This window comes from Microcaecilia unicolor, chromosome 3 (genome assembly GCF_901765095.1).
Source record: "Microcaecilia unicolor chromosome 3, aMicUni1.1, whole genome shotgun sequence".
NCBI classification, from domain to species: Eukaryota; Metazoa; Chordata; class Amphibia; order Gymnophiona; family Siphonopidae; genus Microcaecilia; species Microcaecilia unicolor.
In genome coordinates, this window is record NC_044033.1 from 408211175 (window position 1) to 408226126 (window position 14952).

General features: G+C 42.9%; 1 protein-coding gene across 2 annotated transcripts in view; it reads right to left on the bottom strand.

Annotated features, from left to right (window-relative positions):
* The window catches only part of PLA2G7 (phospholipase A2 group VII), a 121699-nt gene that overhangs the window by 97494 nt on the left and 9253 nt on the right, over positions 1 to 14952 (bottom strand). The window contains exon 1 of one of the 2 annotated variants that reach the window (XM_030198784.1): positions 13867 to 13885. The exons of the other annotated variant lie outside the window; for it this stretch is intronic. The gene's annotated coding sequence lies outside the window, so the exon portion shown is untranslated. Of the gene's footprint in view, positions 1 to 13866; positions 13886 to 14952 lie in introns of those variants that run through there. 2 annotated transcript variants of the gene reach the window in all.

The following is a 14952-nucleotide window of genomic DNA, read 5'->3' on the forward strand; positions in this document are numbered from 1 at the left end:
CTCCTATCCTATGACTCTCCAATTTCCTCTGGAGTCTTTCATGAGGTACTTTGTCAAACACCTTCTGAAAATCCAAATACACAATATCAACTGGCTCACCTTTATCCACATGTTTGTTCACCCCTTCAAAGAAATGTAATAGATTGGTGAGGCAAGATTTCTCTTCACTAAATCCATGTTGGCTTTGTCAGATTAATCCATGCTTTTGAATATGCTCTGTAATTTTATTCTTTATAACAGTCTCTACCATTTTGCCCGGCACCGACACCAGATCTCCCCTGGAACCTTTTTTAAAAATCAGTGTTACATTGGCCACCCTCCAATCTTCTGGTACCACACTCGATTTTAAGGATAAATTACATATTACTAACAATAGTTTCGCAAGTTCATTTTTCAGTTCTATCAGTACTCTGGGATTAATACCATCCGGTCCAGGAGATTTGCTACTCTTCAATTTGTCAAATTGCCCCATTACATCCTCTAGGTCTATAGAGATTTCATTCAGTATCTCCGACTTGTAGCTTTGAATACTATTTCTGACACCGGTATCTTTCCTAAAGCCTCCTCAGTGAAGACCGAAGCAAAGAATTAATTCTCTCCGCGACGGTTTGTCTTCCTTGATTCCCCCTTTTACCCCTCGGTCATCTAGCAGTCCAACCGATTCTTTTGCCGGCTTCCTGCTTTTAAAATACCTAAAATAATTTTTACTATGTGCTTTTGTCTTTAACGCAATCTTTCTTTCAAAGTCCCTCTTTGCCTTCCTTATCAGCGCTTTGCATTTGACTTGACATTCCTTATGCTGTTTCTTATTATTTTCAGTCGGTTCCTTCTTCCATTTTCTGAAGGATTTTCTTTTAGCTCTAATAGCTTCCTTCACCTCACTTTTTAACCATGCCGGTGTCGTTTGGTCCTTTTTTTTTTTTTTTTTATTAATGCTTTTATAATACATTTACAAGTCAAACATAAACTTGCATTGGTAATGCGGACCAGAATATGTAAAGAACATTAATAAATTAACCAGAAGAAATGATAACATTTTGTCCTCTTTAGACCACAATATTAGGAGGCCACCTGAAGGAAATACAACAGGAGAAGTTTAAAGCAAAGACATAATCAAATTATATAGCTTAGCACACATCTATCTATCTAGATTATATCGAACTAAATTACCCAGTAGCCAATTTTTTAATTTTAACAAATTCACTAAGATGTTCTGTTTGAAAAAACACATATTTTATCCCTAGGAATTTAACCACACATTTACAGGGGTAATTGAGGTAAAAGGATGCTCCCAGAGCTATAGTTTCAGCCCTAAGAGACAGAAAAGCTTTCCTTCTCTCCTGGGTTAATTTAGTTACGTCTGGGAACATCCATATTTTTTTTCCCAAGAAAAGTGAGTTTGCATTTCTAAAATAAAGGCGTTTAATCGCCTCCAGATCTTGTTCAAATACAAAGTTCACTAATAATGTCAGTCTTTCAGAGTCTTCAGTCATAGAAGTTTCTAGAAAATCAGTTAGATTCACAATATCGTCGTTTTTTGGTCGTTTGGGAGCCCCTGGATCTAACTGTACTTCAGATACTTTCTTTGGTTGTATATAGTAAATCTTGTTTATTAGTGGAAACATTTCAGGGGAATAATGTAATACTTCCAACAAGTATTTCTTAAATGCATCCAGTGGGCTAACTCCCAAAGACCTTGGAAAATTCAAAAAACGTAGTGTTAATCTACGATGAAAATTTTCAATCTGTTCTAATTTTCGATGGAGAAAGGTCCTATCTTTTACTGTTGTCACTTTAAATTCCTGTAAGTTCTTCATTTCTTGTTTTAAGTCCGACACTTGCAAATTAAATTCTTGCTTTGTATTTTCCATAGTTTTAGAAAGCAAATCCACTTTACTTACAAGTGATGAAATTTCTTTCGTGGAGTTGGCTACTGAAGTATCCAAATGCTGTAGAGCATTCCAGATACTCTCCAGCGTCACCGTCCCAGATCTAGAAAATGGAGCTCTATGCTCAGGAAGGGAAACTTCCTTTCCCTTCCCTCCGTCGGTTTTCGCCCCCTCCACTCCTCGATCCGTGGGGCCCTGTGTCACCACTTCCGGTCCCAGAGTTTCACGCTGGAGAGGGCGTCCTTCGGGTTGGGGCGGCGGTTTGAGTTCCGGGGGAGACAAGGTGACATCAAGTCCCAAGCCCCGAGGGTCTCCTTCCGACGAGGCAGCAGGGCTTCTCCCGGATATTGGGGTAGATGTAGTTGTGGCATATCGCTCCATCGTCTGTTGCCCTCCGGGGAGTCTAGGCTTCGAGGTCTCGCCTCTGACTAATCCCTTCCGCTTGGTATGGGGCATTTCGGATAAGGAGGTAACGTTATGGGAAACAAGTTTCAGGAGCTCACAGACCACAAACTAACGTGCCGCCATCTTGTCACGTGACCTCCTGTCCTTCTTTTTTAATACGCGAAATATATTTTGCGTGGGCTTCCAGGATGGTGTTTTTGAACAGCATTCACGCCTGATGTAAATTTTTAACCCTCGAAGCCGCTTCTCTAAGTTTTTCAGCGTTCTTCTCATTTTATCCTAGTCTTCTTTTACGCTAACATATTGGATTTCCTGTGTATACTTACTTCAAAGCTAATATCAAATTTGATCATATTATGATCACTGTTATCAAGTGGCCCCATCACCATTACCTCCCTCACCAGATCATGCACTCCACTAAGGACTAGATCTAGAATTTTTCCTTCTCTCGTCGGCTCCTGTACAAACTGCTCCATAAAGCTGTCCTTGATATCGTCAAGGAATTTTACCTCCCTAGCATGCCCTGATGTTACATTTACCTAGACAATTTCGGGGTAATTGAAATCAACCATCATTATCGTGTTGCCCAGTTTCTTAACCTCCCTAATTTCCGATAACATTTCTACATCCGTCTATTCATCCTGGCCAGGCGGACGGTAGTACACTCCTATCACTATCCTTTTCCCCTTTACACATGGAATTTCAATCCATAGGGATTCCAAGATGTTTTGTTTCCTGTAGAATTTTCAATCTATTTGATTCAAGGCTCTCCTTAACATACAATGCTACTCCTCCACCAATTCAATCCATCCTATCACTACGATATAATTTGTACCCCATTATGACAGTGTCCCACTGGTTATCCTCCTTCCACCTGGTCTCAGAGATGCCTATTAAATCTAATTTTTCATTTAGTGCAATATATTCTAACTCTCCCATCTTATTTTTTAGGCTTCTGGCATTCACATATAGACATTTCAAACTATGTTTGTTGTTCCTATTTATATCATGCTCAGTACTTGACAGTATTCATTTGCAATCTTTTGTCTGATCTACTACAGTCTCTTTTGCAACCTCACTATCGGGATACCCTATCTTCCCTGTTTTGGTGATATCTTTGAAAGATACCTTATCACGAACCATGCACTTTTGAGCGACTGTCAGCCTTCCCCCAGTTTCTAGTTTAAAAGCTGCTCTATCTCCTTTTTAAATGAAGATGCCAGCAGCCTGGTCCCACCCTGGTTAAGGTGGAGCCCATCCTTTCAGAATAGGCTCCCCGTTCCCTATAATGTTGCCCAGTTCCTAACAAATCTAAAACCCTCCTCCCTGCACCATCGTCTCATCCACACATTGAGACTCCGGAGCTCTGCCTGTCTCTTGGGCCCTGCGCATGGATGGGTAGCGCATCACAAAATACTACCCTAGAGGTTCTGGATTTGAGCTTTCTACCTAAGAGCCTAAATTTGGCTTCCAGAACCTCTCATCCACATTTTCCTATGTCATTGGTACCCACATGTACCAAAACAACCGGCTCCTCCCCAGCACTATCTAAAATCCTATCTAGGTGACGTGTGAGGTCTGCCACCTTCACACCAGGCAGGCAAGTCACCAGGCGATCCTCATGTCCACCAGCCACCCAGCTATCTATATGCCTAATGAAATCACCAACTACAACAGCTGCCCTAACCCTTCCCTCCTGGGCAGCATTTGAAGACATATCCTCGGTGCGAGAGGATAGTACATCCCCTGGTGGGCAGGTCCTGGCTACAGGAGTACTTCCTACTTCACCAGGGTGATGCTTTCCTTCTAGGAGACCTCCCTCCTCCAAGGTAGCAAAGGGGCTACCAGACTCTAGGTGGGACTTCTCTACAACATCCCTGTAGGTCTCCTCTATGTAACTCTCTGTCTCCCTCAGCTCCACCAAGTCTGCTACTGTAGCCTCAAGAGAACGGACACATTCTCTGAGAGCTAGGAGCTCTTTGCATCAGGCACACACATATGACATCTCACCAACTGGGAGAAAATCATACATGTGACACTCAATGCAAAAGACTGGATAGCACCCCTCTCGCTGCTGGACTGCTGACTCCATCTTAGTGTTTTTGAGTTTTTCAATCATTTAAAACTTGCTACAGTATTAAGGATATTAGCTTAATATAAAAATGACTTTTAGTTTATATAGTATATTGTGTGATTTATTTAGTGTTTCCTTCTTAGATGGTAATGAAATGTATTTAAAACTCTGTAAGAGCACTCCTTTCTTGTTACCCTAATTACAATAGAGGTGGGCGGGAAGACTAAACTAGATCCTGCAGTGCCTGCTAGAGGCTGTTAGTGCTGTGGTACAAAGTTCAAGTTTTAAAACTAAGGGGAAAGGACTATGGAGATTAGTTGATAAAATTTGCTTTTTTATATTTTTATTCTGCCTATCACTAACCTACAATTCCTACTTTAAACCAAAATCTTTAAGTTCCCAAAGCACAATGCAAAATAGTGTTCACTTACCAGAGAAATGTCCTCTTCTCTCAGAACTTCTCAGTTGGCTCAATAAGTCAATTAGTGTTTTTTAACAGCACTTAACAAGCAATAGAGCACTAATTAGAATTTAAGCACAACTCGCTAAACATATTCTGTAACACAGAATGCCTAACTGTAATGCGCACAGCCAAAAAGGGGCATGGTTATGAGCTGGGGGGGGGGGGGGGGGGGGGGGAAATGGGCAATTCATGGGCATTCCAAAATTTACATGCACTGTTATAGAAAATGTCCTTCTGCGCCTAAATCCACGTGCCGATATTTATGCCACATTTTCCTTGGTGTAAATGGATGCACGTAGTCTAGGCGCAGGGATATTAATTAAGCGTATTCTATATACCACGCCTAAATCTAGGTGTGGCTTATAGAATATGCTTAGGTGGAAATTTGTTCCATGAGGATATTTCAGGCGCCATACATAGAATCTAGCCCATGGCATCTAAAATGTAGGTGCGTCGGAATAACAATATAGCGCTATTCTATAAACTATGTCCACATTAAGAAACTGCATGATGGAATCGGTGTGCGCAACTTCTAAAATAGCAACTATGGGCAATTGTGTGTGCAAATGTTAATTGCTGCCAATTAGCACCAATTAACACCAATTTAAGGTAATAATTAGCTATCATCTCCAATTAATAGCCAATTATTAAATTAAGCTGTGTGTACAATTGCCCTCATTCTAGAACCTGTGTACCCAAATTTGAATGCTAGGTATAAATTTAGGTGTGCAAGTTTATAGAATCCGGGGGATAGTGTGTAAATGCAAGGGGGAGGTGTTCACATGAGTGAGGCTCCCACTTATACCACTTTGTTTTCTCTGATGAAGAGCAGTTAATCAAATATAAATCTTAAGCGTGTAATTTACAAAATGATTGCAGTTACACATTTCCCTGTCTCATTTAGGCACCCACACTCACACCAGCTCAATGAATGGTATAACTGTGGATGCATAAATATAAGGTGCGCTGTTGCTGGGTTACGGCACTATTCCGTAATGGAATCTGGGTGCCCAAATGTCGTTACATTATAGGCTCTCACTACATGTCCTCGGGGGGCCTGATACAGAATTGTTCCCATAGTGTCACTATATGCATATGTTTATGTACATAACATGGAAGAGACATTCCTGTGAGCAGGACAGCAGTGAGGTTGGCACTTATGAGCACGCTTTTTAAATATTTTATAATTTGTAGTTCTATTTTAATACCTGAAAGCGACAGCTTGTTCTCAAACTTGGGCACGGATAGCATATAAATGTCATCTTAAATTCTGCATTATAAAAAAAGTTATGCACACAAACGGCAGGTACAATTTTGTGTAGATACTTTTCCCAAGTTGATTTTCAAAGAGAAAAACAATATAAAAGTCTGTGGGTAAACGTTCCTGTGGACTTTATAATGTCGGTGCCCTTTTGGAAAGTTACCCCCTTAGTCTGGTTACAACAAACATAAATCAGCCGCCATAGTTAGCCTGTTTATATTTCACAATTAACCATATGTTGGATTGAACCAAGTTCTGATGCAAATTATTTTACCATCAGAAGGATGAGTGGACTGAATTTAACTCATCTGATTCCTCTAAGGGAATCTAAGTAATCTGAGCAATAGGGATATTTTTATAACAAGCAGGTAATGCAGGGAGAGCCATACAGTATGTCACTACCATCCCATTCCTTAGCTGACAGATGTCACAACACACCCTGAGGCACTCCATGTGGATAATTATGGAAGTAGAAAAAATGTTTTGCAATGCAGGGACACATACAGCAAAATAAAAAATAATTCCATTGATGGTTCCTGGTGACACCAGAAACCACAGGAATGATGATCAACCCTTTTGTGAAAGGTTACCAGTAGTCAGACTCATCTTTCCCGGTATCACTATTTGAAAACATCTTTCATTCTGCACTTTGTATGGATGAGAGATTCAATATGCAGTAAAGAGTGGATGGTGCCAGTGTTAAGCAAACTGCTTTGAGATATAGTTGTTTTTTTTTTAGTTTTTGAAAAAAAAAGTCATATTCAAATAAATACAAATAAATAAATAAATATTTCATCACACTAACTGAACAAAGTGGCCTGTATTGAATTGACCTGAAGTCGTCTATTCTGGCACTTTGGTGGAATATGGCTTTTGTTTTACACTGTTTACCCTACTATTACCATCATTACGTATCACTTTTTTAGGGCTAATATAACACTACAAATCCACAAAAGAGAATTTACCTGCTCCAATCAAGACAAATAGCATGGAGTTGGGACTTGGTGAAGGGAAAAGGGCAGAGATAAATGTGATTTGCCCATTCACAAGGAGGGGTGTATGGAGAAATGAGAGCAGAGAGGGAATGAGGAGCTGCTGAATGAATGCACTGGTAGGCGAGTATGAGGAGCTTGAACCCACTGTGGAAATGGATAGGAAGCCTATGTACCAGTTACAGATGTATGAAACACTAACATAAGAATAGCCATACTGGGTCAGACCAATAGTCCATTTAGCCCAGTATCCTGCTTCCAGCAGTGGCCAATCCTACTACTACTACTATAAATCATTTCTATAGCGCTACCAGTCGTACGCAGCGCTTCACAATTTAACATGAAGAAAAGACAGTCCCTGCTCAATCCAGGTCACAAGTACCTAGCAGAAACCCAAATAGAAGTAAAATTCCATGCCAATCCCAGGGCAAGCAGTGGCTTCCCCATGTCTATCTCAATAGCAGACTATGGACTTTTTCTCCAGGAACTCATGCAGTTGAATTTTGAATAGAGTGGAGGCGAGAGAAGTGGTTCACTGGGATACTATGAGGAGCAGGTTGCAGTAGTTCAAGCAGAGTGGATAAGAGTTCTGATAGTATGCGCAGAAAGGAAGGAATAGGTAAGAACAAAACATATATCATAAGTGTTATGGATGTGCATAGAGAAGTAAAGCAAGGGGGTCAAAGATAATCCCAGTGTTACCGGTTGAGAAAATGATGGTATTCCCCACAAATATAAAGAAAGGGGAAAATGGATTTGGGGGAGCTAAGGAATTTTGTCTGGCTACCTGAGAATATTTCTTAACAGTGTAACATAATATCCTATATAATAATTTGAACCTCCGTCTGGATGCCTGGGTTTGTAACACACTTCCCATTGGTCCGCCCTGGGGATGACGTCACAGGGCGGACCAATGGGAAGTGAGAGGGAAGGGAAGCCAGCACCAGCCACCGGAGGTAACTACAGAATCGCCCCCCCCCGAGTTCCAGCCCCCTCTCCTCTGAGTTTCATGACCCCCTACATCCCTCCCTCCTTCCACTCTCGTCCGAGTTCCACGCCCCCCCCTCCGAATTCCATGCCCCCCTACTTCCCTCCCTCCTTCCACTCCCGTCTGAGTTCCACGCCCCCCCTCTCCTCCGAGTTCCACCGCCCCGCGCCTCCCTCCCTCTCTGTGGCCTCCAAGTGGAAGCAGGACGTGTGCGGCTGCCTCTCCCCTTCATAAGTGCCGACTGTTCTTTAAAACGTTTTACCTCCTGGTCCGCCGGCAACAGTTAAGTCGAGCAGACACGGCACGGCGCTTCAGACTGCCTTCGCTTCTGTTTCAGCTGTGCCTCTGGTCCCGCCCTCATTCCGCAAACAGGAAATGAAGGCGGGACCAGAAGCACAGCTGACACAGAAGCGAAGGCAGTCTGAAGCACCATGCCGTGCCTGCTCGACTTCACTGTTGCCGGCGGATCAGGCAGTAAAAAGTTCGGTTCATAAGTGCCGGCTGTTCTTTAAAGCTTTTTACCTCATGGTCCGCCATCAACAATGAAGTCGAGCAGGCATGGCAAGGCGCTTCAGACTGCCTTCGCTTCTGTTTCAGCTGTGCCTCTGGTCCTGCCCTCATTCCGCAAACAGGCACTTACAGCCGGCACTTACGAATGGGATGGGCAGCCGCACATGTCATGCTTCCACTCGGAGGCCACAGACAGAGAGAGGGAGGGAGGGGGAACTGGAACGTGAGCGGGGGGTCCTGGAACTCGACTGGGAGGGGGGTCCTAGAACTGGAAGGGGAGGGTCGGTCCTGGATCTCGAAGGGGAGGGGTGCCTGGAACTCGGAGGGGAGGGAGAGAGGTAGGTAGGGGGGCATGGAACTCGGAGGACAGGGAGAGAGGCAGGTAGGGGGGCATGGAACTCGGAGGAGAGAGAGAGAGATGGAGGGAGGGAAGGAGGTAGGGAGGGGGCCCTGGAACCTTGCTAGCGCCCGTTTCATTTCCGTTGGAAACAACCCTCTTTTACTAGTGTGATAATAACACAGTATAAAATAAATTAAGCGCATACATTTGTGTGTCCACAAGTAATAACGTTTTCGTGAACTAATAGGTAATTATCAAATACTGTATCCTGACAGTCCAATCACAGTATCAAGACATCCCTAGTTACCTTAGTTAATTCCATCAGGATAATCTTGATTCATATAGAGATTCTATTACTGTTGCACCTGACCAAAATGAAGTTTTTGACTTGGCAGACCATCTGCTACATCTATTGTAACTCCAGGAGATGGGAATGACTCACTAATCTGAATTTTATTACCAAGCGTTTTAGTCTGCAACAAACTATGGTTATCCGGACATGTGCCACTAAAATTCTTGCAGACAGCCCATCACTATCCAGACAGTGGCAGGGCGGAGAAAAGATGTTCCGCCTAAATCTACAGCTAGTCGACTATCATTTTTAAATTTGCTATACTGCTTTTGTTGCAGGCAAATTAAACGGGTTTACAAAACGATGCTGGCTGTATGGTATGTACTGCAACATGGTACAATCACAGTTTGGCCAGTGACATTTTGATGTATGGACCATACAGCTGATAACGATTCTGAAAAATCAAGCAAGGCAGGCATGGCCGAGGATAACTGCCGCCAGGTTTACACATGGATGAGGTAAAAGAGGCTGGGTGATGGCTTTTTGGGCAATTTAAGTTTCATTGGGAGGGCAGCAGAGGCCCTAAATCAGATTTCATTTTCAATAAGTGAAACAAAGTATGGGGTGGGGAGGGGGGAGAACAATTTTAAAACATCTTTACCCCCAGTCAGTGCTATTCAGCCACTATCTGGATAACTATGCAAAAAGGCTATCACACCTTAAACGACAGAGCTATCTGGATAGTTGTACAATAAGGCTGTCCCACCTTAAACTGCACAGTTATCAGGACAGCAGCTGAACACCACCAACCACCTGTATAGCTAGCACTGGTTACTACTGAATGTGTATGTTCTGCACCACTGCTTCTGGATGGTGGACTTAATATATATGGACAATTTAAACAGTGCAGCCCGTATTTAAAACAAACACTGGCCATGGTATTTAAATAGTGACCTGTAATTTACTATTACCTACATTTGTGTTTTTCTGAAAGAGAAGAGTGTAAAGCTGTGACTGAATGGAAAAAACAGCATTCCATTAGCAGAATAGAAACAATGTAAAAGCTGTATAGATTAAAGTAAGCTTATGAAATATGTAAAAGTAGCTTTGCAAAATCCATTGCTCCAGAAGCATGACTAGTGAAGCAGGATTCACCAGTCTGAGCACTTCTGATAGCTGAGAGAGAAATACAACATGCACAAATCGATCCAAGTGCAAATCTCAAACCTTCCCACGCTAAGCAGCTAGTGATACAGGTTTGGAGTCCCCATGGCAGCCAAATAGGAGTGCCCAGAGCAGGGAGAGGGAGCACTTAGGAGATGGCAAATTTCCATGCTAGTTATTTGCTTTTGTGTATATGTACAGAAAGACTGCATTAAAAAAAAATCTCATACACAATACTGTAACCAGAATGTATGAAAATAAAATTTGCATACAAAAACTGGGCACAAACACAGGAGAGTGCACTACTTGCCATGTGCACAAGGGCAGGTGTTAGCAGCAGAATCAGTATTTTCTGCATAATTGTATTAGTGCCTGGAGGAGTTAAACGTGCACACATTATGCCCTGGATTCAATATATGGCGCCCAAAATTTAGGTGCACGCCCAAGTTGTGTGTGCATTTTAATTGAGTAACAAGCCATTAATTAGCAATAATTGGGCGCTAACAACCAATTACTGCAGTTTTCTAAATAGGATCTGCGCATGCATCTTGCTAAGTGCTATTCTACAAAGATGCACATGCAAATCTTTTAACGTGCAACTCAAAAGGGGGCATAAGCATGGAAGGGGGATAGGTGGGTCAGAGGTCTTCACTAAATGACCCAGAACAGGAAACAATGAGTGAGATGATCCTTCTGCATGGCACGGTTCTAAGTTTGCGGTAGAAGCTACGCGCTCAGCCATCCTGAATGCTGGGTTTGACGGAGCCGGGTCTAACCTGACATATTCCAAGTTTTATGTCAAAATTGCTTCAAGAGCATGTATTTCAAGTTGCATAGCTATACCAGTGCTCCAACCTAAAGTCCCCTACAACCTTGAGTAGGGGTCAATATATCTGGGTGCAAGAGGTCCTAAAGCCAAATAAATAGTACAATATTTGCAGGCATGTCTCTGAGTAAAGTGGAATAATATTCCTCATTGCGCTCCAGATAGCTGTCTCTGGTCATGAAGAGTATTTTCTTCTTCTGCAAAACATCACCTGATCATTTGCTTTTAAGACACTTGCTATTTGACTTTCTAGTATTTACTCTCAAGAAGTGGAGAAGCACTCTGATGGTTAAAGCATCGAGCTGACAATCAGGAAAACCCCTGCAAATCTATGTTGCTGCTCCTTTTTTTTTTGTTTTGTTACATTTGTACCCCGCGCTTTCCCACTCATGGCAGGCTCAATGCGGCTTACATGGGGCAATGGAGGGTTAAGTGACTTGCCCAGAGTCACAAGGAGCTGTGAGCTTGGGCAAGTCCCTTAACTTTTCATTGCTTGAGTGCCAACTTAAACTGTAACCCCTTCAAGATCAGGGAAATCCCTAGCATACCTGAATGTAACTCACCTTGAGGTACAACTGAAAAAGGAGATAACTAAATCCAAACAAATAAAAGAATTGGCACAAATAGACTCTCAGTGAGCAAGCAGACACAGAGGGAGTAATTCTCTACAGATCATCTAAAGTTTGCACCAGGATGATGCGTGTGAAGTGCAGGGCCGTCAAGAAACACAACCGGGCGCGGGCTTCCCCTCCCCCACACGGGCTGCCACCGCAACCCCCACCCTCTTACCTTCCTGTGTCTGCTTCTCCCTCAGTCTGTCGTCTCCTGCTCCTGTGTGCAGAGACCCAGGTCATCGCGTTAACGCAATCATCCGGGTCCTGGCACACAGGAGCGGGAGAGACACAGACCCGGAAGCAGGCAGGCAAGCAAGAAGAAGCTTCTGCTCCCTCGAAACCTTGCCACAGTTGCCCCCCCCCCTTGGAAGCTGGGCCTGGTGAACCTTGCACCCGTCTCCCCTCTCGGTGGCCCTGGTGAAGTGCAAATTCCATAACGTAAATTGTACACACAATTAATAGAATACTAGCTTAAGTCCAGAGTTACTCCCCTCTCTTTAAACACTCCAGCTCAATGGCTGTGCCTAATTGTAGGCAATTAGGTGTGTAATAGTGTTCTGTAACCTGTGAGTGCAAGGCACACTAATGCCCCTCCTAGGTCCACACCCCTTTCCAGCTGCGTGCTCTGGATTTTGCACGTTCAGTCTGCAGAATCCCCACTAAGCAGAGTTACGTGCATAACTGATTAGTGCTAATTTAACCAATTATAGCCTATAATTGGTTGTTCATGCTAATTAGCAGCTAATTATCACATGTAACTGACAGTATTTTATAACTTGTATGTGCAACTTTGCACACTAAGGGGTAAATTAAAGAAACGGTGCCAAAATTTAGGTGCTGGGATTATGTGAGCTGATCTCAGATTCTATTAACAGCAGTTCCGTGCAGAACTGCTGTTAATAGAATAGTTCCAATAACTGAGAACAAGATCGTGGTCTCAAAAATCTAAAAGGAAACCCTCCACAATAATAACAACCACAACAACATCATCAAACAAAGGTTCCTTAAAACTATATTTTGAATATTTTTGTGGACCATCAGAAAGTGGGCGACTCAAAACTTTCCAAATGCAAAATTTCCAAATACATAGTAACATAGTAGATGACGGCAGAAAAAGACCTGCACGGTCCATCCAGTCTGCCCAAGATAAACTCATGTGTATACCTTACCTTGATTTGTACCTGTCTTTCTCAGGGCACAGACCGTATAAGTCTGCCCAGCAGTTTTTCCTGCCTCCCAACCACCTGTCCCGCCTTCCATCACCGGCTCTGGCACAGACCGTATAAAAGTCTGCCCTCCCCTATCCTCGCCTCCCAACCACCAACCCCTCTTCTCCCCACCTGCTCTGCCACCCAATTGTAGCTAAGCTTCTGAGGATCCATTCCTTCTGCACAGGATTCCTTTATGCACATCCCATGCATGTTTGAATTCCGTTACTGTTTTCATCGCCACCACCTCCCGCGGGAGGGCATTCCAAGCATCCACCACCCTCTCCGTGAAAAAATACTTCCTGACATCTTTTCTGAGTCTGCCCCCCTTCAATCTCATTTCATGACAAATATTGGCAAATGTAAAACACTTGCACACCACACTCAAATTCTTCATATGCCAATATTTGTCATATATGAATAAACTTTTCTGTATATCTATTCTCCAGTCAATATAGAATTTCAAAATCTCTCATATAGTGCAAAAACACATCTTAAAATAGATGAAAGTAAGGTGGTGCCGCCTCTCATAGTTGAAGTTTAAAATAGATATTTCTGCCTGACATAGTGCTATGTTTCGCTGTCACAGCTACATCAGGATAATCTTTACTCATATCACTTTGGCACACTTAATGGAGACTCATTATATGAAGTTTATTTATATATGAAAAAATATGGACCGATGAAGAATTTGAATGTGGTGTACAAGTATTTTACATTTGGAAAGTTTTGAGTCACCTGCTGTCTGATGGTCCACAAAAATATTCAAAATATAGTTTTTAAGGAACCTTTGTTTGATGTTGTTAATAGAATAGTAGCATGAAGTCCACATCTACACACCTACATTAGGCGAGAGCACTTATGCCAGCTCGAAGGCAGAGGAAGTAGTCGTGCCTAGTATCTTGCCTCACCTAAAGCTCAAAGCGAATTACAGAGTTAAAAGATCATTACAAAACAACTCATTACATACTACTTACAACTACATTACACAGCTTCAACAAAACATTTCCTATAAAACCATGCTGTTAAATTTATTTTTTAAATCAAACATAGTAATGTATCTGATGTTACTCTGAAGGTAATTCATCCCAAAGTTTGGAACCTAGAATTTGAAAAGCTCCTTTATAGGTAGCGTGTAATTTAATCTTATTTGGTCTTTCCAAGAGACCTTGAGAGGCCGACCTACGATCTGTAGTCGGATTATATTGCTGTAATAGGCCAGATAAATATACTGGACCCTCTAAATGCAGAGCACTGAATACTAAACAGGGTAACTTGAAAAACATACTCTGTTCAATGGGTAGGCAGTTAGGCACAGGGGCGGTCCAAGGCAAGATGCTGCCTGAAGCAGGGATGAGATGCTGCCCCACCCCCTCCCCAGCGACGGTCTGGCAACTCCCCCCTTCCCCGAGTTTACCTTCTTTTTCCATTTTTCAAAAATCGGAAGTGGCGGCAGCAATTCCCATACACTACCGCCAGCACCGGCCTCTTGTCTTTACTGTGGCCCGCCTATCTGATGTAACTGCCTGTTTCCTCAGAAGCAGCCATAGTAGAGAAGAGGCCAGTGCGAGGACAGAATAAGGGAATCGCTGCCGCCGCTACCAACATTTAGAAAATGGAAAAAGAAAGTAAACTCAGGGAAGGGGGTGGAGGAAAGATGGGGAAGATAACGCTCCAGAAGAGTGCTGCCTGAGGTCTCCGCCTCAGTTGGCCTAATAGTAGGGCCACCACTGGTTAGGCACATAAATAATAGTATTCTGTAACCTGTGCAACCAACTACCTGACATACCCACCTCCATGCCCCCCCCCCCCCCCCCCAAAGCTCTGGAATTTGAGTTCACAACTTATTGAATAGCAACTAAGGGCAGTCATGAACGTAACTCCTATTCGGTGCGTATCACCCCCCAGTCAAGAGCCAATTTTGGA